Below are 27,680 nucleotides of genomic sequence, written 5' to 3' on the forward strand. Positions count from 1 at the left end.
AGAGATTGTTTTTTAACGTTTTCGAGTCACATCTCGGTTTGAAACTAAAAGATGTTTCTGTGACATGTCTGAGACTGTTTCAATGCATTTCTGTTATTAATTCTAATACATTTCGAAAACCCATTAAGTCACATAAACAAATTTCCACTTTTTTGAATACTTTGAAACATTTCAGAAACATTTTTAAAACATATATGTTTAATATTCCCAAGACTTTTGCAACCTTCAAGTGAAGAACATGTTTAGAAACTTTTGTGAAACACATTCGCAAAATTTAGAAAACGTATAAAGTCACGAAAAAAAAATCCACTTTTGTGATCACTTTGGAACATTCTAGAAACATTTTTAAAACGTATATGTTTCAAATTTCCAACATTTTCGCAACATTCTTGGTTGGTTTGAAACTTTTGTGAAACACTTTTGTAACATTTTATAACATTTAACAACATTTTTATACCATTTTAATAACTTGGGAATGTTTGCTAAACATATTCTCGTGATATTTTTGGACATTTTTGAAGCCATTTTAAGAATCCTTTTACAGAATGTCGCAGGTATCCTTGATAAGCATTGTCCACATTTTAAGTCGCTCATAAAACATTTTCTGGATACGTTTAAAACTTGTTTAAAATATTTTTACGAAATTTTGAAACGTTTGTGAATCATGTTTTAAAACAGTTTTGATTCGAAATCATCTTTACAACAGTTTTAATTTCATTTTAATTTTCGAATTAAATTTTTTTGACATCACATAAACATCTTCCTACTTTTTAAGAAACGTACTTAACATGTCGCTAAAATGTCGCCTCTTCAAAATATATCATTAAAAAATCAAAATATCTTAAAATTGCCTCAAAATTGTTTCCAAATTTCTTCAAATATTTCCAAAAAAAAAATTTTTGAGATATTTCTTGTCATTTTTAAGTCACATTTTGGCTTTGGTTAATCCTTGAAACTCAAAGATGTTTCCAAGCCTTAGATAGTAGAAAGCAAAGCCTTGGTGCTACGTTCCAATTCGGAACTTGACCTTCTGGTTATTTTTACGCAAACTTCGCAGCCGACTATTTAGTGTACAGTACAATTGCGGGGCTAGCACTGCGATCCTACTGACACTAACAGTCTCTCGCCTAAGATAGTTCTCATGCATTTTTTTACCATTCCGTTATTGATAATATTACACTTCAAAAATGTATTAAGTCACATGAAACTTATTTTTTTCATCCCTTATCATTTCAAAACTTTTTAGGAACATTTCTAAAACATGTAATTTGTGTATTTTTCAACATTTTTGCAACATTCAAGTAAAGTTTAAGGTTTGAAACTTTTGTAAAACATTTTTGCAACATTTTTATTCTGTAACATTTTTGGAACATTTTCAGAATATTATACTAAACATGTTGTTGTGGTATTTTTGGACATTTTGGAAGAAATTCTGAGATTTGTTTTAAAACATGTTGCAGGCATCTTCGAATAGCATTTTCGAACTTAGTTGAAATATTTTCAGAAAATTTTGAAACGTTTTTGAATCGTGTTTAACTCTTTTTTAATTTTCATTTTTTCGCTGTTCGATCCATTTACTATTTGTTTTTTTTTTTTTTACTTTATAAAATTTCTTATAAACTATAAGCAAATTTTTAATCCTCGCTGCCGACTACGTGTTAAAATAAAAACCAATATGCGTTTGGATTTTGACCATCTCAGTTTTTCAATTTATTCAAAACTCGTGCTAATTTCGCACAGCATTAATGTGTTTTTGCATCATATGACTTTAGATTGTATCTTAAACATTCTATGCATGTCGAAAAAATGACTCAAAATGTTGCCACAATGACTTGAAATGTTCAAACTGTCTCAAAAATGTTCACAAATATCTCAAGAATCTTTGAAAATTGCATTTCCGGGACGTCTTTTTTTTTTAAATTTCAAAAATTTCAGAACCTATTTTAGGTTATCTTTTGTGACAGTTATGAAACATTTCAAAGATGCTTTCGGAACACGACATTTTTCAATTTTTTTTTTTTTGATGAACATTTGAAATCTTTTCGATGATTTCTTAAGACTCATATTGATATTTGGCATTTCTGGAACAGTTTTAGTATAATTGTTATACATATTTGTTACGTGTGAACAAAATAAAAAACACATTAAAAACATTTTCACAACTTATTCCAGACAGTTTTGAAACAAAAAGACAAGTATTTTCTTGGTAATTTTTGAGTATTTTTATTTTATTTTAGTATTGCTTTACATATAAGCACCATTTTTTCAAACATTTCATTGAGCTTATGAGTCAATGTCATAGGGTTTTGACAAGTTGAAGTTATAAAGATGAACACGTAGAGAAATGTTCGAGTTATTTTCAATAAATTGTTGAAACATTTTTCACACATTTTTCAAACACTTTTGAGACAGTTGAGAAACAGTTATAAAACACTCTTCAGCCTCTTTTCAAAATATATTTATTAAAATACTGACTTTTCTTGAAACCTTTTCAAGACAATTCAGAGACAACACGCTTGAGTGTTTTAGGACATTTATTGTGGCACTGTTCTGTATAATTAACATTTTATTTGTAAATTTTTCGAAATATCCAAATATGTATGTGGCGCATTTAAGCATTTTTGTTAATTTTTCTGACATATTTAACAGAAGTCAATGTTGGAACGTTTGTGTGACGCTGTTGTGACACTGTAGAGAAATTTGTCGGATATTTTCAAAAATGAACATTCTAAACTCGTGCCGAAAATATTTCTGATAAAGTTTTGAGTGGTTTGGATCTGAACCGAAAAACTTTTTTGTTACATCTTCAGAACCTTTTTGGAACGTTCATGAAACTTTTTGAGAACATTTATAAACATTAGGGTGGGGAATCGTTATATGGAAAAAACGAAATTTGATAGCAGAAAGCCAAGTTTTTTTGTTCTATTTGGGGCCCCAAACAATCCTGAATTTATTGGAAGTCAATTGGTTTTGCCTCCGCTTGGCGCATTGCATTTCAAATTTATATGGAGATTTGTATGGAAAAACCAACTTTTTTGCATTTTTCAAAAAAAAAATTAAAATAGTTTGACTTGGCGGAAAACTAAAACTGTATCGGGTTTTTCAAAATGGGGAGTGAGATGCTTTATGGTTGATGTTATTGAGTATCTGTGGTGCTATAATATGGGCTATTTGTTGGTCTGTTATTATTGAGAGTGATCTGTGATCTGCGAGAGGTGGTGTTTTCCCGATATTTATTAGACATTAGACAATTTAAGACAAGTTATGCATTGACAAATAATTAACGCGAAACCTTCAAGAATCAATGTTGAATGTTTAAGAAACGAAAAACGGCAGACTAGTGTGTAAGTTTAAAGCTTTGTGTTGTTAGTTAGTACCTACATGTAATTATGTTATTTTTATCCGTAGTATCCTTTGATAAAGGCCTAAACCAAAGGTCGAAACGTCAGGTTGAACAAAATTTAGTCGTTTTGATTCTTCAAGACCGAGAAAGCCATCCCTTTTTGCTTTTAAAATATTTGGTTTATGAAATGATATACAAGATATTTATTGGATATTTTTGAGACATTTGTTTTACACTTTTCTAACATGTTTGGAATAAATTGGACATTTTTGGAACATATTTAAGTTGTTTCCTAGACACATCCTTGAAAGGTATTTTCAATATTTTTAAGACATTGCACACTGGGAAAAAATGGACCTAAATTCCCACTAATTAGAAGCCGCTGCACAGTGGTCCAATAAGGCAAAAAGTGGAACTTAATTCCATAGCGCCTTTCACCTTTATCCTAGCTTAAAAGTGTTGCGGAACTATTGTTTGTATGAATGACCCGCATAATCGCAAATTATCAAAAACTATGAAAAAGTTACTATACTAAAAATAAAAAAAATAACTTTTTTGTGTTAAGAGATAGAAGAATAGTTTATTCAGCAAAGTTGTAGAAAATTCAAAAATATGAAACTTTGTTGAACAAATGGAAATCCTATCTATTTTCGGTACAAAGTTATGAAGTATATTACATGGAACTTACTCAAAAGTTAGTTTTTTGTACTTAACTTTTGTTAGTTGCAATTTACACGAAAGTATTGTACGGAAGAATTGTTCGGACACACAAAACACACGTTTTTGCCAAAGACCATAAATCTCCAGGACTTTTCCTTACAAAGTTATATTATATTTCAACTTTTTTTTTCGACACAAAAAAGTTAATTTTTTCATTTTTAGTATAGTAACTTTTTCATAGTTTTTGATAATTTGCGATTATGCGGGTCATTCATACAAACAATTGTTCCGCAGACACTTTTAAGCTAGGATGAAGGTGAAAGGCGCTGTGGAATTAAGTTCCACTTTTTGCCTTATTGGACCACTGTGCGCTGGGCTAGCAAGTTGAAATATAGCATATCTTATGTAAAATATTCGATAAAATCGATTGGTGATATTTTTATTCTATGCAGGGCACGGGAAAGGGTCTATATTTCCAAAAATACGCAAAGATAGGGTGAAAAGGGGCAAAATAGACCATTTTATGTGTCCTGGCCAACATTTTTTCAAAATTTCAGGTTGCCAACCCAGCGGCTGCTAATTAGTTGGAATTTGGGTTCATTTGGGTTCATGTGCATTGGTAAAAATGTTTTTCAAACAGTTTTGAGCAATATTTAAATTTTTTGTCAACTTGAACTGGTATTTTCAAAATTCTGGTACGCTTTCAAACTTTTTATCCATTTTTACCGATTTATTCTATTCTAGTTTCGATTGACATTTTTTCAAAATTTAGTTTTACAGATATTTGTAAATTGAGATGATGTGTAAATTTGTAATAATATTACAAAAATCACTTGGAGATACTTGTTAAACAAACTTCGCAAATCTTCGAACCATTGATAAACCCCTTTGGAAACATTTGGACAAAAGTTATGAGACATTTTTGAGACTTCATTGGAATATTCAGGTCGGACTCGATTATATATTATTAGTAGCAAAATAGTAGCAAAAAAAAATTTTTTTGAACCTCATATATGACTTATCTAGAGCTAATATGTCGTAAGATGACATCCATAAAATACGTTACGCTTGATGGAAAGGGAGAAAAATTAAAAAAAATCGAAATTTTTTACCTTTTTTGAAAAACTTAATAATAAAAAAATAAAAGTATCTAAATAAATATAATTTTAAATATACAAAGAAGCTGCTAGAGCGGGGGCCTAGTGTGGTTGGTAACGTCTCTGCCAACCACGCTCGACGCCTGGGTTCGAATCCCACCGCCGACATGGGTGTCGATGGTTGTGAGGTGGCGTGATCCACTCACAACCAACCCAACTGGTCTAGATTCAATCCTAGCCGACACCGGGAGATTTTCTGAGGCGAAAAATCTCTGGGATCACGCCTTCCATCGCATGAGGAAGTAAAGCCGTTGGCGCCGGTCCGTTAATAAACGGGTCGTGAGTTAGGGTCCTGGGTGTGGAGTCGCCTCCCTGGGCGTCGGTGATTGGCCACAACAGTGGCGGAACTAGACCGACGGAAAATAAGCGAGAATAAAAAAAAAAAAATATACAAAGAAAAATTTAAAAAAAATTATTTGAGAAATTAAATAAAAACGAGTTGACAAATCAAGAATATACACTGATAAAAAAATTTCTATACATTTGACTGCAATTACATCAGGAATAACTATAGGATATATATTTTCTTTGTGAGAAATGTATTTTCTGGCTTTTAGGGGGATGAGTCTCAAATAAAATTCTTCTTATTTATTCGAAAACTACGAATCATTTATGTAAAATAAATAAAAATATTTTTTTCTCTGATTCGATTATACATAAAATTCGATTCTATATAGTGAAAAAAAAATCGGAGACTATATTAAATCGAGTCCGACCTGTATTACTAAAAATATCATCGGAAATTTTTGCAACACTTTTAAACATTTTTTATGGTTTATAAAACAAGTTCAACGTGTTAAGAAATTTTAAGAAAAATTCTGAGGCATTTCTGTAACATTTTCAAACACCTCTGAAACGTTAAAAGATATGTTTAGAAATTACGCAAAATGATTTTTGCTTTCCTTATATAATTTTTAGATCATTCTACTTATCTTTATCACTACTACAGAAAAATAAAATATTCGATCATTTCAACGAAAGTTGGTTTTTCAAATTGATTTTGTTTTGAAACATTTTATAATATCTTCGTATATTTATAAATGTTTTTTGATACATACAAATACCTTGAAATATTATAAAAAATGAGAAATATTGCAGAATTAATTCAACAGTGTCCTAAAAATGTTTCAAAAAACTCTGGAAATAATTGAAATCCTCTTGGAGTGCTTAAAAATGTCTCCGCAAAAACAAAAAGTAAATTCTAGACACTTCAGCGTCTCCGGTAAGACATGTTGTAAACATCCTTCGCTCAAATGTCAATAAAAGTTCCCCAAGTCACTAGTTCTAGATCTATAACTAGAAAAAAAAACCAAAGGAAAAAGAATTCCTAATCATGAAATGAAAAGTAATAAAAGGGAAAGAACAAATTGAAATGTACCATTCTGCAGTGTTTTTATATCGCCATCAAATTTTATACATTTCGTCATAACAATAAACCTGCGAACCCCGTTCTTAGGCCACCGCCGCCATTTACTGGTCAATTACCAGTGACAAATTGGTTTGGTTAGCAGTTTCCAGCTTGCGGCTCCCGCGCTAGACTGACTGGACCAGTCAGCAGAGTCAGTGACGGAGTCCCGGACGCGCCACTCTGCCGGTACTCGGGCCATTATCGGAAGCCACAAGCTGTAGTAGAAACCCATTATTAAATTACACAATCCGCTTGAAGATTTTCCCGTGCTCTCACCAAGCTTTCCCCCAAGGGAGCGAAAGCCGACAACCCTTAAATGCTCCTTGAATTCCACTCGATTCAAGTCACGTCCACACGAGCGTCAGTCGTTGGTTTTGCCACCCGGGCCGGAACCAGGCCGTGGGAATTGTTTTACCAAGGAGGAAACGTGTCCCCCGTGGGATGGGAGAGCAAGACACGTACCAATCGAACACTTGCTTTCGTGTGTTTATTGGTGGTATGTTACGTGTGCCACCTTACCTCTCTCTCTCTCCTTTGTGTCTGACCGGTAGTATCGAACTTTGGCTTGATCGGCTCATTCCGGGTTGATTTATAAACTGAACTCATCTAAGCGTACGTGTACGTGACCTGTGTGTGTGTGTGTTTGTTGGTGTCAAAATGAGCAATTCTACTGGGTAAATTCGACCGCAAACCTAAACCTGCACTATGAGAGATAGTTTATCTGAACCGAGGCAAGGGGCAGAGAGAAAGTATCAATAATTGTGTACAATCATCGTTCTTATCACCACCCAGTGGGAAACTCGCCAATTTACTGTGGCTTATAGGGGCATTATTGCTCGCTTGCTGCTTCCTACTATCTGTTTGTTCATGCGAGACAGAGCAAGAGAGATTATGAGCTATTTCGCCTTTCGCTAGCCGTTTGTTTCTATTTGTGTAGGATGCTGGTATAATTTTATTCAAGAAAGAAATCATCCCCTAAAATTTTACTGCGAATCAATGGGCGGCTCCAACTTCAATAATCATTTAATCGAATCGATTCCCTGTTCAAATCAATTACTGAAGCGTTAACGTCCGAAGTTTATTATCGCTTCTGCGATAATTCCCTGGAGCACAGTCTTGCCTAGAACAAGTTATAAAGTTTCCCACACAGATTTCTCGACCGAACTTCGTTCGGTGCTTGTGTTACATCGTTCACCAGATTGATTGTGACATACTTCTTAACGGGAGTTACTAATGTTTTTATCATAAGAAAAACTGATCTAACTTTGTCACATGTCATTCTTTTATTAGTCACATCATCATTCAAATTAAATATCATATATTTACTTTTCGGAGCTTTTTCGACGCCATTTTCAAGGTACGATAGACCTACTAGGTTAAAGTAAATGGTTGATTTAAACCTGAATTTTGATTAGTTCTATTTATCTTATTTTTATATTCAAAGTTATATATTTGTTTAACATTTTAACCTCTAGAATGAAATAATATTGATTTGAACTTATATTTTATTTTTTACTTACAAATTTTTCACATATACTTAAGATATTTTTCAATTATTTTGAGACATTTCGTAATAAATTTTTAGGGTATTTCTTAGATATTTCTATCATTCTTGAGCCATATTAGCACATGATCAATTTTACAGTCTTTTCAAAGGTTTTTGAAACTGTTTTGAAACATGTTTGCAACAATTTCAATTCTTTTTCTATACTTTTGAAAAACATTTTTCGGATATTTGCATTTTTCAGATTTTTTACAATTTTTTTATTATTGCTTTTCTTTCTAAGTGAAGGTATTTTTATGGCATCATTTGTTCCAGCAGTTGCTTTTCTGCTTTAACAAAATATCTTCAAAGAAAATGTCTTTCTTTGCATTTTTTTCTGCGGGGCTTAAGACGGATCCATTTCGTCCTTTTCGGATAGCGATTTTCTTACTTCGCTCCAGATATCCGTCATCCTGTACAGTTGATTTAGGATGCTGACCGAATGTCGGTCTCCATCGGGGTGACAAAAAATGTCATTTATCACAGTTTTCTTTCACTTTTTTCGTTTGAGACGGGGTGTGTAAGAAGTGATATTTTTATTTAATTTACGTTCGCAAACAGATGGCTTACGTGGCCCAGTTTCAGGCGTCCGTCGTCAGCTTCTCAGCAGACTGACTGTGGACCGGCAAGGTGGGAAAATGTTTTTGCGAGGGTGCAACTTTTTCGACTTGATCTGGTCGGCCATCGAAAATCAATGGAAACTGCATTCAGCAGAAAAAAAACTCACTCAAGCAGAGATTGGGTTTGTATTATATCAAGGCAATGGATCCGGTAAATCGTCCAACCACTCGAGATGGACAGGAAGAAGCACCGGAAAAGTTCCCTTACTATGGACGATAACTGGGCCCTCGTTGGAGGGCCGGTCAAGAGGGAGGAAAAAATCAATAGAAAAGCGAAAGGTAACAGTTGTTCACTGATTCGCTGCTGGAAATGGATTTCGTTTACGTTGAAACGCAAAGCCAGTGGAATCAGATTACTTCTGCCGAAAATGTTTAAGGACGGATGAATAAATTCACTCAAATCGATTTAATCATCAGATGATCAATTTCGGACCGTAGCCGCTGTAAATTATTTAACAGATCCAGATTTTTTTTTCATTTTTCTTTTTTCGAAATCGACCACATTCCATCTCGACAATTTAATAATGACATTATTGCCCATTCGACCAACATTCCAGCCTGCATCCTTTTGGAATGGAGGAGAAAGAAAAAAACATTCCGATAACGGCCCTATTATCGGGGCCATACGCAGCGCATGGTTACCATTCATTTCCGGCGAACGACAGACGGTTCGTGAGTATGCGAACAAATTGCCTCACACGTACGCCCGAGCATGCATGCATTGATGCTCGCATGCACAAGCCTCTCACTCAACTTCACCCACCGCCCACTTTACGCCACGATTTCAATTGATTCAAAGCTGCGTACGTAGGCGAAAATTGAACGCGATTGAGAAAGGGGGGAGGTGTAACACAACACTATCGGAAAGAGAGATGGTCTTTATGGAGCCTCTTCCGACTGTTGAAACCGGATTTATATAGAACCTACCAGTGAACGTTCAGTGGCTGGAAGCCTAACATTTTATCGAATCTGTTAACAATAATTTATCCCATTCGACCAGTCGAAGTTAAACGACCGCCAATTTCCGGCCAATTGCGAATAATGGATGCTTTCCACTCGAACACGACGGCTGCCTTCGGAGGCTCCATCGTACCTGTCAATTACTCCCCCGTGAGCTGAGCCTCTGCCGCTATTGTTAACGTCAATGTTGTTTTCATCTTGAGAGACTTTCTTCTCTCGTTTACATCGGACGAGTTTCACGAACAATCGAGTAGCGAAGAAGCATTGTGAGGCAATTTTGCTTTCCGTCTTTAGCCTCATTCCGCTGAGCTGTCTGTTTGGGTTCTATTCAACTCAAATGCCAAATCCGAACGCTGGACTCGAGAGAGAGTTTACACTGAAGTTGATAAACACGGAACATTCCTTGGTTTGCGCGCAGTAAACATTCTTGATGGACTTTATTGCTGCCGGTGCTACTCGGGGCAACAATATCGACACACAAACTGGTTTATTTAATCGACTTATTGAACGGAAAATCAATCACTGATGACAGCGGAAACGACGCGAAAATGTGCCAGTTCGGGGTTCTGAGTAATAGAATTGCTGTCTATCAGATCGTGTGGGAGTTTATTTAATAAAATTTTTGAAGCAAACGTAGAAAGAGATAGAGGTAAAGATTTTTTTGTTATTTGCTAGAAGACATTGAGTCACGAAACTTAAATTTACAACCAAATATGATTGAAAAATTATTCTGATACAAATATTTTTGAAATCTTGAAAACGTAAAACCATGATTCAAATTTATTTCACAAATGTACAACCTGAGCGTTTCTAGAAAGTTGCAAAAATGTTTCAGAAATGTTTAGAAATGTTATTTCTAGCATTTTTTCAAAAGTGTTTCAAATTTGTCTTAAAAGGATTCGACATTGCTTCAACATTCTGTTTCGAGAATGTTCCAAAAATGTTTCAAATGCGTTATAATAATGTTTCCAACGCGCTCCCAGGATATTTTATAATTGTATTAATAATACTGGTCAAAACAGGCTTTACCCTAGAGCAGCGGTTCTCAACCTGGGGTACGCGTACCCCTGGGAGTACTCGAAAGCCTTCAAAAAAAAAAAAAAGAAAGAAAGAAAAATCAATAATGGCGGACAAAGCAATTTTTCTAAAATACTTCATTTGTTTTTCAATCTTGCTTTTAAAACATGACTGTAGCAATCAAACAAACCATAGTTCAATTTGAAACCTAAACAAGACTACCACAATATGATCTACCACTACTTTCTCCCACTCTGTGAAAACATTCCAAGCCAGGGGGTACAATCGATATGAAAAATATCGCCAAGGGGTACGCGAATAAACTAAGGTTGAGAACCGCTGCCCTAGAGCTCAAACTGAAAAAATATTAAAGGTTATAGCTTTTTGCCCATTTTTGTGAGTTTTAGTAACCCTAGCTAGCTAAGAAGTGCGCCGAAAGGTCTAAGCTGGCACGTTTGCTTACGGAAAAACTTTATCTGCGCACTTCCAAACTGGTTCAGAGCTCCACAATTCACAGGAATGTTTGAAAACTACCACTCTTCATTCTCCCCATTCTGAGTTGTGTTTTTTGGTTTTTGTCGACCAGTACAATAGAAAAGGCGTTCAGCATTCCAGCCTGATTTAATAGTACTAAAGCGCTCTAAGAATGTTGCGAATGCGTTTCGAATTATTTCAATGTTTTTTCGAAAAATAAATCTTAATTATTTCGAAAACAAACTAAACTCTGTTGAAAATCCCCCAGAACTCTCTCTGAAATGCGTACTACAGAAGGAAACCAAATTTGGTGGTCAGAAAGTATCAAAGACGTTTAATGAATGTTTGAAAAAATTAAAAATCTTCAAGGATAATAAAAACCTAAACCAAAATATCTTAACGATGTTAAGTTTCTATCTTGTTTCCCAAGTGTACCTAATTGGTTTCAGAAATGTTTCAAAACCGTTACCTAATTTTTTTTCTTTCAAGTTTACAGGTTTAGCATGTTTCAAAAATGATGACTTGCTTAATAATTTACTCAAATACGTTTAAAAAATGTTGCAGACTTTTGTTGAAAGTGTTTCTTCAGTGTTTCAAGAACATTTTAAAAACGTTTCTAAAATGTTCGAAAACCGGTTTGAAAATGTTAAATAAATACCTCAAATATGGTTCAGGAATAAAATGCTACCAGATATGTCACAGAAGTGTTTCAAAAAAGTATTCTAAATGTTCGAAAACGTTGTACGAATGTTTTAAAACTATCCCAAAATAAATAATTTATGAATGATTTTAAGTTGATTCCATAATGTTTCAGTAGAATTATGAAACAACTAAAAAATGTTTCAAAATTATTCGAAAAGCGTTTCAATTTATATTACAAAATATAGTCAAAATGTTCCAACAATGTTTCAATCTTATTCGAATCATTCACAAATGTTCCTTGTATGTCTTTAAAATAATTCAAAAATGCTCCAATATTTTCGAAAAAAAAATTAAATAATGTTTCAAATGTGTTACAAAATGTTTTAAAGATAATACAAAATACAGTTAGGTTTTCTTGAAAATAAAAAAAAATGAGAGACTTTTCAAAATGTGTTGAAAAGTCTGTAAGAATTCTCAGTAATATGTCTCGAAATGTCTCAAAAATACTTCTAGCAAAGCAAAGCCGTGGTGCTACATTCCGTATCGGAATTCGACCTTCTGATTTACTATACACAGACTTCGCAGTCGACTGTTAAATGTACAGGACAATTGCGGGGCTAGCGCTACGATCCTACTGCCACTAACAGTCTCTCCCGAGGCGGGACTGGAGCATACGACGACTGGCTTGTTAGGCCAGCATCGTACCTCGAGACCAGCTGGGAGACAAAAATACTTCTAACGTGTCTCGTAACATGTTTCTGAAGTGTTACAAAAACGTTTCTCTCATGAAAAAAAAATCAAAACTATTTTTAAAATATTGGAGCGTCATGTTATATTGTTTCATATTTACTGGAATATTATTAAAAAACCTAAATTAGCGGTCAGACCCAGCCTAGCGGTCAGACCCAGCCTAGCGGTCAGACCCAGCCTTTATTATTCAATTTTTTATTTGTAAAAATAGATTTACATGAACGCTTCAATCCAATAAATGTATATTCACTCTTAAGGTTCTAAAATATTGATGTTGTAATCTTTACATATAAAAATTCAGTCAAGTCTGTCTGTCTGTCTGATCCATATAGGCCCGAAAACTAACGAACCGATCGACGTAAAAATTTGTATGTAGGGGTTTTTGGTGCCGATAAAGGTTTCTATGATAGTTTGAGACCCCTCCCTCTTCTGGAAGGGAGGAGTCCCATACAAATGAAACATAAATTTCTGCACATCTCGAGAACTAATCAACCAAATGGAACAAAATTTGGCAGGTAAATGTTTTTGGTGGTAACAAATATGTACATAATGGTTTGAAACCCGACTCCCTCTTCTATAAGGGAGGGATCCCATGAAAATGAAACACAAATTTCGCACAGCTCAAGAACCAATCAAGAAAATACAACCAAATTTGGTATGTGAATGTTTTTAGAGGTAACAAATATGTCCATAATGGTTTGACGCCCCTCCCTCTTCTGGAAGTACATGTTTCTTCACAAATTTTTGCACATCTCGCGAACTAATCAACTAAATGGAACCATATTGGCAGGTGAATGTTTTTAGTAGTAACAAATATGTTCCATAATCGACCTCAGATAATATTTTGGATTGTAAGATGGCAACTTCCGGTTTCTGGAAAACAGCCGAAAATGGCCGATTTCCACCCAATATAATAATATCCGGATCTAGAATAATACACAGAAGCTAAAATCGACCACAGATAACATTTTAAAGTCTAAGATGGCGACTTCCGGTTTCTGAAAACAGCAGAAAATGACCAAATACCACCCAATATGAGTTTTTCTTCAACCAGTATGCCCAGTATTATGAAATCCAAAATAGCGACTTCCGGTGTCGGAAAAACAGCGGCAAATGACCAAATACCACCCAATATGGGTATTTCCGGAACCGTAATGATGCACTGGAGCCACAAATCGACTTCAGACAACATTTATTTTGAATTGTGAGATGGCAACTTCCGGTTTCTGGAAAACAGCCTGAAATGGACGATTCCCATTAAATATTAGTATTTCTGGAACCAGTATGATGCGCAGAAGCTAATAATTAATAACAGACACAATCTTGAATTTTTCTTTAACCAGTATCCTAAATACCATTTTGAAATCCAAAATGGCGACTACCGGTTTGTGAAAAACAGCCTAGAATAAACAAATACTATCCAATATCAGTATCTCTGGAACCAGAATGATGCAAGGAGCTAACAATTGACCTCAGGCACCATTTTGAATTGCTAAATGGCAACTTATAGGCAACAGTCGGAAATGACCGAATAATACTCAATATGGATATTTCCGTAAACGTGATGATGCATAGATACCAAACATTGACCCTGGACACTATTTTGAATTTGAAGACGACCACTTTTAGTTTCTGGAAAACAACCAAAAAAAAAACTTCCCAATATGGGTATTTCCGGTGTCAGATTGATGCCAGAAAGTCTGCTGATAATGACAGAATACCACCCAATATGAATATATTCAGAATTAAGGCGATGTGCAGAAGCCAAAAGACGAGGATGTTGTCATTTCGATAAAACCAACCATTTCAAACGATTTGTTATTTGACTTTGATCATATCCTATGGCCGATTCGTCGTGCATTTGCAGACTTCAAACAAACCGCAAGGAATCAATGAACTTGGAACGTTCAAATAGTACGACACCACATTTAAACTATGTTGAGGCCACATATATCGATCAAAGCAGGTATAATTTTAAATAGTCTTTGAATTTCTCTTCTTTCCATAACTATTGAGCCACATATCAAATTGTTATGAAGTTTGTTATTTGTAAGTTTGAGAGATGACTCGTTCGTATGACACTAGTTATGTTCAAATAAGTCATGTAATCTTTGAGATAATAGACTTTCGTTGTTTTATTTACAATTTAATACATAACGGTGGCTTAAGTTTATTTATAATCAAATGAAGGGAACGTGTAGGGCAGCCAAACTTTGAAACCACGTGTTCAATCATAATTCATCAGTTAACCCTTAACTAGTCCGCTCATCTGATAATAATATTGATCAAATCGGTTGTGTAGTTTCTGAGATAATGAAGTTTCGTGATTTTCACAAGTCGGCACGTTACAAATGAAGTTACAGTTCGATTACAGTAAAATTCAATAGGGTCTTCTGAGGCAGCTAGACCATTCATTTGACACTAATTTTGTGGAAATCGGGTCGGCGATCTCTGAGAAAAGTGAGTGAGTCCAAGTAGTCTTCGGAATATGTTCCTTTGCATAGCTGGATTTCACATTTTTAAACATAACAGGCAAAGTAATAGTCCGATTGCAAAACAAATCAATAGGGTCTTATGGGGCAACAAGACCTTCCATTTGACACTGATTTTATGAAAATCGGTACAGCCATCTCTGAGAAACATGAGTGAGATTAAACAGTCTTCAGAACACGTTTCTTTTAATAACTTTTGAACCACTCGTTCAATCTTTATAAAATTCAAAACTTAAGGGTTTTCTAGGTAGCCCGTTCTTTTGAGACCAATTTTGTTCAAATTGGTTGTGTAGTTTTTGAGATAATGATGTTTCATGATTTTCACATTTTTAAACATAACCTCTAAACTAAAAATCCGATTACAATGAAATTCAATAGGGTCTTATGGGGCAACTAGACCTTTCATTTGCAATTAATTTCATGAAAATTGGTCCAGCCATCTGTGATAAAAAGGAGTGAGAATAAAAATCTGCACATACACACACACACACACACACATATATATACAAAAAATGCTCAGCTCGTCGAGCTGAGTCGAGTGATATATGGAACTAGGAGAAAGGCAAAGGAGAAAGGCAAAAATTGTAAATCTAGAATATGTCATAGGGGAACTGTTCCATTATTCATCTCAACCCATATATTCATCTTATACAACATGAAAACACAATTGAAAACAGGAAAAAACGCATTTTTTTCTACTTAAACCGATCTACTAATCCATGGAATGGATTCTTCTACGTTCACTGTAGATTTTTCATAATGTAGTATTCTCGGAAACTCACTTGAAAGCTCTAAGTTCGATATTATAGCCGGATATCTGCACTCGAAAACTCATTTATTCCAATCATCTACCTCAGAAAACAAAATCCGCGCAGTGCTATAAACGGCTACAACGGAACTTGTTCAGCAGCCAACCAAGGTTTTTTTTTCATCACTAGCGGATCACTTTTTATTTTAATCACTAAACCAAATCACTCACTACACTAAGAATAGTTTAATCTTTGAAATGTACACCTCAAATTTTCAAAAACAAACTTGAATTTGCAAAAATATATGAGATGATTTTTTACGAATCCTAAATTTCAGCTGTATCTATTTTATTCTGTTTTCACTGCGTTGAAGAAAATCAAAAGTTGCCAAATCAGTTTCTGTTAATTCGAAAAAAAAACATACTGGAAGTGTTGAATTATTCCGACATAATTGACATAAATCGACAGCACTGCAGTGGTTACCTAGGTTACCGATTTTGCACGTAAACAACTACAGTGGATACCTAGGTAACCTACTACGACGGTCTGCGGCTATGTTCATTCGAGATAATGGTGTTTTATTGCGACCAGAGTTGCCGAAGGAGATATTCAGTAATTGAAATTTAAACATTCTCAAAAGTGTTGCAATCGAAAAAAATCTTGAAACCTAACTTTTAAGTACAATTCGTCTTAAACTGCTCCAACCAGGATATTTTTTAAAAAGTTTGAGATGAATGTCAAGTTTCAAAAAAAAAAAATTTTTGGGATTATGTAATACTTTTTCGATTTAATGTATTGTGTGTTTTTATAACTAAATTAAAAAAAAATTATATCTTTTGTTCGCGAATTAGAATTTAATGTCTATTAGAATTTTTTTTGTCAAAAACAATATTTTTGACTTGTATATTCTTGTAAAGCTTTATTAGTTTCCTTCAAATCGTTCTCAGACCGTTTTCCTATACAACCAAACGTTTCTGATCTACAATACCTATGCCAAAATGCATACGCCCTTTTAAGAATTAGTTTTGAGGCTGAGAAATGCCTCTTCTCAGTTTGCTAAGTTGATGCGTGTACAAAGTTTCATTTAAATAAAATGTGGTCGATATTCGACCATAAGTTATTTAGTATGGAAATATTATACATGATAAAAAAAAAAATGTACGTGGCAACTCTTATCACATTTTTCACTCTTCCGTGAGTAAAAGGCGAAGCAAATATGATATCATGTGCTGTTTCTTGACTGCAGATGATAGTTGTTGCATTCTAAGTAACAAATTTGTTACAAAAAAGAAAATTTTTCGTAATTGCTTTGCCTAAAAAAATGTGTATATCGGAAACAAATCTCAAAAAGGCCCTAAATAAATTTGAAAATTGTTACAAAGAAAAACGATTAAAAGCCATTTCGGAAATATGTCGAAAGTGTAATTAAAATGGTCCAACATTTTTTTTTAAATGTTTCGAAAATATATTTCAATTATATCTTAAAAATTTCTATGCAAGGATTTTAGACCATGTCTTGGAAATAATTTTTCATAAATGTCTTGAAAAATATTCTTAAAAAGACTTTCAAAAATGTCTTCTTTGCAATGATTTGAGAAATAATCAAAAATATATTAATTTCTCTTATTTACTACAAAATAGTTTCATCATGATTTTCAAATGTTAAAATGTTGTTGGATGTCAAAAAAACATTCGATTCAAAAATACCTTAGATATAAATTCAAAATTATTAGGCAAATTATTCAAGTAGGCCATTTTTTTTTATTTTTATTTGTTACCAAAAAAGATCCTCAATGCTCCAAGAATGTTCAAGAAAGGTTTTTAAAATAGTTAAAACATGTTTCGAAGTATCAATTTCGAAGTACAATATATTTTCGAAATGTATTCAAAATATTTCAACCCTGTTTCTAAAATTTTACAGAGATTTAAAAATATTTTAAGCATATCTTCAAAATAAATAAAAAAATACGCTTAATGTATCGAATATATTTTGGAAATTATTCATTAACACTGGTCGGCAAAAGTGAAAAAAAGATTACCCTAACGCTCAAAACAGTTGTTCTTACAAGATTATAGCATATCAATTTTGGTGCCCCTCCTAGTGTATGCAGAAGTGTGTCAAAGTGCGGTAGAGTAATTGCTCGCCGGTTTCGTCACTATTACGTTGGCATTCAAGTTCCTTAAAAAGTTACTTCACTGGGGCACCAAAATTTAAAGAATGGTTAAATAGTAATAATCTTTATTTTTTCCAGTTCGAGCTTTAGGGCCGTACCTGTAGTTTTCTTCTTGTGATTTAGTAAAATAGCTATTAATCAGATATTTTGACGGATAGAGAAACACAAAACTGAAGGGGCACATTGTAGAACATAGTTTAACCTTATCTGCAAAGATATGAAAGTTAGATGCTGGATTTCCTCGAAAATTTTATCATCCTTATTAGTAATTTTTCTTTAATTTTTTAATTTTTTTAAAATTTTTTTTTATTTATTTTTATTTATTTTTTATTTATTTTTAAAATTCTTTTTTATCAAAATTTTGTAGCGGAAAGTTTTCATCTAGAACATTACTTTCAATATTCTGCCTAAGCTCGTCCTCGACCTAGCGTCTCCATCGGTTCAACAGGGAAAGGAAGCGCACGGTCAACAAGCGCGTTGTAGAGAGTAGGAGCTTTTGTCGCGTTTTTGAAATGGCTAGGGGCACCAAAATACACAGAAATGGTTTCAGCTATAATCTTTCATGTTATCCAGTTTGAGCTTCAGGGCCGAGCCCTGGAAATATTTCAAGAATGTTTGACAAATGTTTTCAACATTAGAAATGTTACACTAACAAGTCGCTAGGATTTTACAAAAATATGAGTAAAAATTGTTTACTTTTTTCAAAAATATTTTCGAAGCATGTACTCAAAACTCAAAAGTGTTGCTAAACATTTTCATAATGTTTCAAAAGTATCTCACATGTTTAGATACCATCCCTGCTGGTATCGAGGTACGATGCTGGCCTAATAAACCAGTTGTTGTAGGTTCAAGTCTCTGCTCGGGAGATACTGTCAATGTCAGTAGGATCGTACCGCTAGCTCCGCAATTGTCCTGTACATGAAACAATTGTCTGCTAAGTCTGTGTATAATAAACAGAAGCTCAAGTTCCGAATCGGAATTTAGCACTAAAAATTAAACACATTTACAATACATATTTTAAAACAACAACTACAATGCTTAAAAAATATTCAGATTTATCAAAAATATGTTTTTCTAAATGTTTCGTGAATAGTTTTAAAATGTTTTAATTTTTATCCAATATAAAAATGTAACGAAAATGTTCCAAAAAGGTTTCTAGATACTTTCAACAAGGTTTTTGTTTAAAGAATGTTTCCAAAACGCTCCGTGTCCAAATGTTTCAAATATGTTTTTTGAAAAATTTCATACAAAATGTTTCTATATTATTTACAACACTAATGCAAAATGTTTTAAAAATGTCATTAACACATATTAAAACGAGTTCAAAGAAATACTAGAGAATTGTTCTTCAATACCTCAAGAATACACCCAAATATATATAACATACAATGTGTCTCAAAAATGTTTCAGGTAAGTGTTTTAACGAATTGAAAATGGTTTTAGAACATTTCAAAAATATTGCAACAATGTTCAAATCAGGTTTTAAAAATTTCAAATTTGAAACACCATTTTCGTAAAAAAATTAAAAAAAGGTTCCATAAACGTCTCAAGAAAGTTTCAAAAATGATTTCAGAATTTCTGAATTTTTCAATAATAAAAAAAAGATTCTCGTATATCGAGAAATGTTACCAAATATTTTTAGAAAGGTTCAGATGCTTCTAATTATTGCACAGGAGACATTATACCAAATATGTCTTCGAACATTTCAAAAACGTTCAGGATATGTTTAAAATAATGTCTCAAACAGCCAATAAAGTGTAAAATAATCCAAAAATGTTCCAGTAACAGCTTTGAGATATGCCATACATGTTTCCAAAGTGTAATAATCCAAAAATGGGTTATAAAACATGTTAGAAAACCGATTCGAATGTGTTTCAAAGATGTTTAAAATATCTCTCAAAAGTGTTGCGAGACTGTTGCGCAATGTTTTGAAAACAATTCCATTCTCCAGTTTTCTAGAGAATTTTAAAAAGGATATTGGAGATATTATAGTGGCTTCAAAAAGTTTTCAAAAAATGTTACTGAAATGTATAAAAAACTTTTCAATAAATTATCAAAAAAGTTTTATCTGTTTCCGTTAGACTCTACTAGAAATTTTCTAAACTGATAAATCTTTCTTATGATTTCCTAAATCACTCTGCTTAAACGTTCAGTATGGATTTTTCAAATCAAAAAAGTTTCTCAAGAAACAAAAAGCCAGGTACTACATTCTTTCTGGAATTTGACCTACTGTTTTTTCGACACAGACTTCGCAGCCAACCGGTAATGTACAGAACAATTGCGGGGCTAGCGCAACAATGCTATTATCCTATTGACTCTAACGGTCTCTCCCAGTCGAGATTCTAACACGCAACGACTAGCTTGTTAGGCCAACATCGTACCTCGACACCAACAAGGAGGTTTCTATAGCATTGAATAAATTTAAAAATTTCTCTATTATGTCTAAAAAAGTTCCAAAAATAATACATTATTGCCTCTGGATTGTCCTAAAAATGTTCCTCCATTACTCAAAAACGGTACAAGATATCGACCTCATTTCAATCACGTTTTCCGTTTTAGGCCACGAGTGATCATATATCAGTTTTCAAAAAAAAACATAATTTTTGGTGTAAATACTCAAATTTGAAATACTGTATTTTGGTCTCTAGATTGACCACTATCATATTCAAGCGAGGTTCAAACATTTGAGGACGTTTTTTTCGTTTTATTACCAACTCAAAAAAGTCTTTTTTTACGCGGGCCCATACAAATTTGGAACGCATCCCCCGCGTAAAAAAAGACCTTAGTGTATATCTAAAACGATTCGAAAATGCTTACAAAAACAACTCAAGATTTTTCTGAATTATCTAAAAAAATATCTCAAGTTTGTCTTAGAAGTGCCACAAACATGTGTGAAGAATAATTAAAGAACCCAATCGTTTCCTTTTTATATTGTTCCCTTTTCACAAAGACATGTAACTTCATCAAATATAATTAGTAGATAAAAAGCAATCCGAGATTATTAACTCAGTTTACACATGTTTTAAAAAAGTATCAAATATGTTTCAAAAAACTCCTAAAAATGGCAATAATTTGACTCGAAAATGTTTGATGAAGTATCATAAATTTCGAAACATGTTACCAAGTATGTAAGCAAATTTTGAACAATTTGTGTCAGAAAAATGTTCAAAAAAGGTTCCCAAAATCATTTGTAATACAAAGATGTTTCAAAATGTTTTAAACGTGTTTCAAAATTATGTTAAACATGTTCAAAAATGTTTACATAAATTTGACAGATTCCAGATTAATTTCGAAGGTGTTCGCCTAATGTTTGAGCGATTTTTCTGGTGTTTCTCGACTATTTCTGAAGCGCTCTGAAATTGTTTCTGAAACATTATTCAAATGAAACTGGTTCTAATTCTTTTGGAATTCTTTTGGAAAAATTAAAATACTTTTGAACGTTTTTAAAGGGGATTTTCACTAAAAATGTTAGAGATGATTCATTCATGTTTTATATACTTTTTTAAAACTCAAAAAAAAATGAAATCTGCTTCAATAATGTCTCCAAGAAGTTTGCAAAATATTTCAAACCAGTTTTCAAAATGCTCTTTAGTGTGTTGAAAATATTCCAAGACTATGGCAGTATTCTCTCTGGAATGTACCAAAAACGGAACAAAAATGTTTTACAAAAAATCTTATATCTAAGATGTAAAATATGATTCAATTACGTTTCAAGAGAGTTCCTAAAACAATTCATAACAGTTTCAAAACTGCCTTCAAAATTCTTACTCTTGTTTCATTATTGTCTCTGGAATGTCTTGGAAATGTTTCAAAGACGTTCTTGTAATTTTAAAAAAAAATTCAAAACATCAAAAATGGTACGAAAATTATATTGTACTAACTGTCACTAATATATTTTTGAAAATGATAGCTTTAAAAACCGCTCAACACTTTATGAAAATAATCCACAAATGTTTGAAACTGTAGAAAAAATGTTGAGAATTTGTTTAAAAAAAAAGGCCAATACGTCTCAGAAGTATTCACAGAAGTGTTAAGAAATTGTAATATGTCATAGAATAAATAAAGAACACTTTTTAAAAGATGTTTCTAAACGGTTTCTCGAACACTTAAACAACTTGGCACAAACTTGTTTCATAGACGTTACAATAATATTCACGAACAATTTCGAAAAATTTTCAAAATCCTGAATGTCTTGTAAGTATACTTGGATATTATGACATCGAAATGTCTTAGATTCCAAACACAGAGAAATTTCTCAAACAAGGTTGAAAATTTTTCAAAAATGTTTATAATTTGCAAAAATAATGGTATTTTTCAATATTCCAGAATAATTCCTAAAGTGTTTCTAGTTGCTCTAAAAACATTTTGGAAATGTCTTCAAAATATTTTAATAACATAAGTTTCCGTTTAATTAATTTGCACCCACTTCAACGATCGAAACACAACCAGAACTTTCCGCCCGGAATCGTGTTCTGGCATGACAAGCTAGAATTGCTGACCAACACTGAAAAGTATGAAATATTATTTTTCGTTCGCTAGTTCTCACGGGTCGAGTCTCCGAGTGTCGAATGAACTAGGATTGGAGCAACTACATTCAAAACAGCGGAAAGGAAAAACTGAAGCCAAAACTGCTGACCCTGCGTCGGAGAGAGAGAGAAAAAAACCTACAAAAAAAAGCTGTTATTGTGGTCTGGGGCCTGGGCTGGGGTTTGGGTTCAGACGGCCGGACGAACGGTCAGAATGATGTTTATTTTCTAGCCGAAACCTCGAGGTGGCGAAAGGTGGTTGGTTTATTTTTTTTTTTTGCTCGTACAATTTTATCCGCACTGCTGCTGGCGCAACAGCGATTGTAGTTAGTAAAGTACCCTGCTGGAACGTCCATCATCGGTCAATCTGGTCAATTAATTGTTTTTATCGGATCGGCACCACTGGTGCCGGGTGGATATTCCTGTGGCGATAGTGGTTTCCAGTGAGGGTGGGATGAAAAATTACCACCGTCGGAATGTTAACAAAGGCCGGCAACACGGATTTATCTTTGTTTGGCAGTAATTCAATGGAAATTTAATCATTGTTTGAAGTAAACCTAGAGTACACTCCATAGCAGTGTCGGTGTGGAAACAAGTTGATAAATGCTTTAATAAACCCTACATATTTGTTCAGCTTAGAGGAGGAAAAAAAGTACTAAGCCCCATCAGCTCAAATCATCCAAAGCATTGACAGTGCAAAGCGCTCCCTACTCATCATTGCTTACTTCAGTAAGGAGAAAAATCCATCATCAAATCGCAGGCACTCGAGTACCAATTCAATATGTTTGCAAACGACTCTCTCTCTCTCCCTCGGTACAGATGGGACTTTCCGGGTGGGACGGCGGAGTTGTCATGTCACCACTCCCTGTCGCAAATATTCGGTGCTCACTGTACCGTGGAATGATGGATCATCTTCTATACTGGCTCGGATCGTTGGGTGCTGTGGCTCTGCGTGTGTGTGTGTCTATCTGTGAACACGCACGCTATAGCTATTGTTGGATAATTTTTTTACGCCAAAAGTTCCGCCGATTTGGATCGCATCAGCAGAGCAACGATTGGATGCGCAATCACGCAAAGTGCCTTCCAAAGGGGGAGGTGGGACGACTCATGTTGCTCAACGTCAGGTAAGGCGATTCGGATGAATTTTCCCCGGGACGAGTGGCACTTGTTGTTGAAATGAAAGTATATTGGATTTGTAAGGGGATAGGCAATTTTCAGTTTTCAGTTTTTTATGTGAGCTTGAAATTACACAAAATTCGTACTTGCCATTGAAATGATATTTTTCACTCATTTTTCAGCTCGAATATCATTGTCCGCAATTTCCGGCCTTTTATACATTGTCATCGTTGCGAACCGTGCAAAAATCGTTGACTCATTCGAATTTTTCGTTACTCTCTTCCCTTCTGTTTCAGGTAGGTCGTTTATTCTACGTTAGTTTTCCAACACCGTTTTGACTAGGACGGAACCGAAGGCCGGATCAGCTTCATACTTACAAGGGTAAGTCGCTAGTTTTTTTTTTTACAAGACAGATTTCACAGGCTTCAATTATGCAAGGGCAGAAAAACTTAAACCAATGAAAGCCGCTTTCGTTTCATACTGAGGTGTTAAAGAAATGATGCAAATCAATTTCGCACTCGTCCGGCTGACGACGGATGTTTACCCAATCCGTTCTTATCATCACTCGATAATCTATCCAATGTTGGGTAAATTTCCCGGAAAATCACTAACTTGACTTTGTTTTCCAAAATCAAACGTAGTCGAGTTCCTGCAATTTCCGGTATGAGTAGGATTATACCTCGGAGGTCAACCCTCAGGCCCTAGGTGCAAGTGTAAGACATAAATATTTTATGTTTCACCACCTCTCCCCCAACAATCTTAGATGTTCGAGCTCGCCAAAAGAAAGTTGATGATTGATTATTGTGTGCCGAAACCTCCAACAAACGATGATAAGGTTTACCTAGGAGGTAAATAAAATCTACGATTTTTTTCTTTTTTGTTGAATCTCACAAAACTGAGCGTTTGTGATAAGCTACTTAGGCGTTCATAGGCGGGAATTTTTTGCTTTTGATATTAAATAAAACTAATAAATACTACAAGGTATATAGCCCTAGGGGCTGTATGAAATGGTGACGTAGGACTAAATGTATATATTATATGCTGCGATAAACTGTTCATAGGCAACACTACCATTTATATTTAATGGTTGTTATTGTAGAACTAACGATGCATGAATACATTAAAATTTTACACTAGTAGTCGTTGCGAAAATTCTCATAACTTTTATCTACAAGCATCTGTTGTTCTGAAAAGAACCGATTTCATAATCTTCAGTTAGAAATTCGTGCTACAGAACGCTGATGATCGCACTATCGGTAGCATTGAATATTTCGCTTTACCGCGCATAATAAAGTTTGCTCTCCACTGTGCCCCTCCAGTAGCTATACCAGCTAAATATTCTGCATCGTACGGTGGTAACTGTTGCTGCCGTATGCAAAATAAAGGTAACATGTTCCGCAGTGCTTGGAAGATGACTCGTATGCAGCTCTCGTTTCTCAATGTCGCGTACCTCTAACAGCTATACTCGACTAGCCATTGTGTGACAAACTAGACTCTAGCTGAATTTTCTACACGCAGTCTTTTGTATGGAGTTCAACGTAGACTTTTGCCATTAGGGCGTGGCCACGCAGCTTAGAGACAGAGCAACAAACCAAAACTATTTGTTTAGTCAAAATATGTAGGCAGTGGAATTTATTCCGTCCATGTTATTGTCATCCGTGCTCGGGAAGCAAGCCAATAGCGAGGGAAATGTATGGGAAAGCTTGACCTTGGAACTTTTCACCTTTTTTCACCATTAAGCAGTAAAGCAACGACGTTGAACATTATATCAATCAATTGTTACACATTCTATCTATCCAACGACATAAAATAACCAAGATGCATTGAGTCGTTCGCTCGCTCGTTTGAAATCTGACGCAACATTTGCCAGTTTCATTTTCAATTTCACAAAATGTAATCTAGTATTGAAAATAAAGACGTAGTCCTACGTCAGAAGTGGCTAGACGAAATATTCTTGTGTTAGCTCAATAAATTGAGATCTTGAAAAATTGTTAGAAAAAATAAAAGTGAAATCTAGAAAAATAACGGGACATTACATAGTTTAAGTCATTAAACACAACAAATATTCAAAATGAAAAATAAAGAAAATGCCAATTTATTACAGATTCGATCTCACGGACGAAACCTAAAATTAATAAACAAAATGCTGAATACATTTAAGCTTAAACCTCTAAACGAGCCACATAAAAAATTGGAGGATATATATAAAAGTGTATATATATAGAAATGTAAATAAAATAATTACATATCAAAATGGATAATAATGATTCCTAAAATAGAAACGTTGAATCAGAAAAAAACACTATCATCATTTCAAATATAACCGATTTTAAACTGATAAACAATCGAAAAACATGAAAAAATATATATAAAAAATCAAAAAATTATAATGTCAAACCCGTAAAAAATGACAAAATAAAGGAAACAAAAAGTTTTGTCAAAAAATTCTTGCTAAAAATTAGAACATGTCGTCCATATGAAAAAATAATTAAGAAAAATAATTAAGGACAAAACTTGTTTAGCAAAATGCATACAGAAAAAATTAAATAAAATAACATACAATTTATTGTCTTACCCAGACCCTAGACAAGAGAATTTAACTGCAGTTTGCAGAATTGACAAAAAAATCAAAATGGCAGAAAAAAAGGTTAACCCAAATAATCAAACCTACAAAAGCATCAAACCTGCAAAAAAATCTTACTAAAATAATTAATTAATGTTTAAAAACGTTTTTTCTAGAATTTGAAAGCTAAAAAAATTAAGGCTTTGGAAAAAAATGAAAATATGTCTACAAAAAAAGAATAAAGCAAAATACGAAAATTAAAACTAGGAAACTTGTCAACTAAAAGTAAAAACTAATATGAACAAAAAAGCAATAGACAGGCGGAAAAATGAAGGAAGTAAGAATGAAGCGAAAATGAAGGATAAAAAAAAGAACAAATAAAGAAACAAAACTATGAGCAAACCTAACTTTGTTAGCACAATTATTGTCCATAAAACTCTCTGCCAGCCAAAACGAAATGAGATATGTTTTTTCCGTAATCAGTAAATCAACCTAGTTTTGAATTGTAGGGGACTTGGGACAAAATCAACATTTTGCTGACATTTTACGTTGATCAGACACCTACCATCCGATTTCTGAGACTTTTTCACTCAAAATAAGATATAATTTGACTACCACTTTAAGATATTAGCGAATTACCATTAATACTCAGAAATAAGCGATATTATTTTGCTTTGTGAAATACACTAAAACTATACCAAAACCGGTTTCACCGTTTTGAGTTCAGTTTTTGTCCGATTTGAGATCTGTTTTTTTTTCAAAAGATGGGTAAAAAGATGCTAATATATGGACAAACTCTTGGAATTTTGATATTTGTTCTTAAAACAAAATGGCGTCGAAAAAACCTCAAAAATTTCCAGTTTCTCAAATATTCAAAATGGTGCCATTGTTGCCCCTTAAGTTGAAATATGTTCAAACTCCGGGAAATTTATTTTCGCATCAAACTTCATCAAAAAATCATACATAGAAGCCAAGGCAAAAAAATTGTTGCACTGTCTTATATATGGGTCATTCCATACGAAGTGACCACGAAAATACACAAACATGGACACGACCATCACAGATTTTGCTCAAAGTTGGTAGAATTATTCATCTACTACCCCCCGTCTCCAGGACCCCCCCTGTTAATTGCAATGTCACGCATTTTTTGTTCAAAATATCTTTTTTCTTTTTCTTATAATTCATAGACGTAAGATGTCCGAAAAATACTGATAGATGATCTTGGAAGAAAATAAACCAAGGAATCCAGAAAAAAATATAAGTTTTGACCGGAAGTGTTGCCAGATAAGTTATTTTTGTATTTGAAAACTAATTTAACATTTTTAGGCGAATGCAGCCATTTTTATTTTAAATTTGATAATTTCATCGTGTTCCTTGGAAAATTTCACATAAGAAACAACTATCATTCCGAGGTAATATGAGCCAAACTCGAGATATAACATTTTTACGAAAATAGATGTAAACTTCGTAATTATTTTTTTTTTCA

The sequence above is a fragment of the Wyeomyia smithii genome, chromosome 1, assembly GCF_029784165.1.
Source record: "Wyeomyia smithii strain HCP4-BCI-WySm-NY-G18 chromosome 1, ASM2978416v1, whole genome shotgun sequence".
In the NCBI taxonomy this organism is placed as follows: domain Eukaryota; kingdom Metazoa; phylum Arthropoda; class Insecta; order Diptera; family Culicidae; genus Wyeomyia; species Wyeomyia smithii.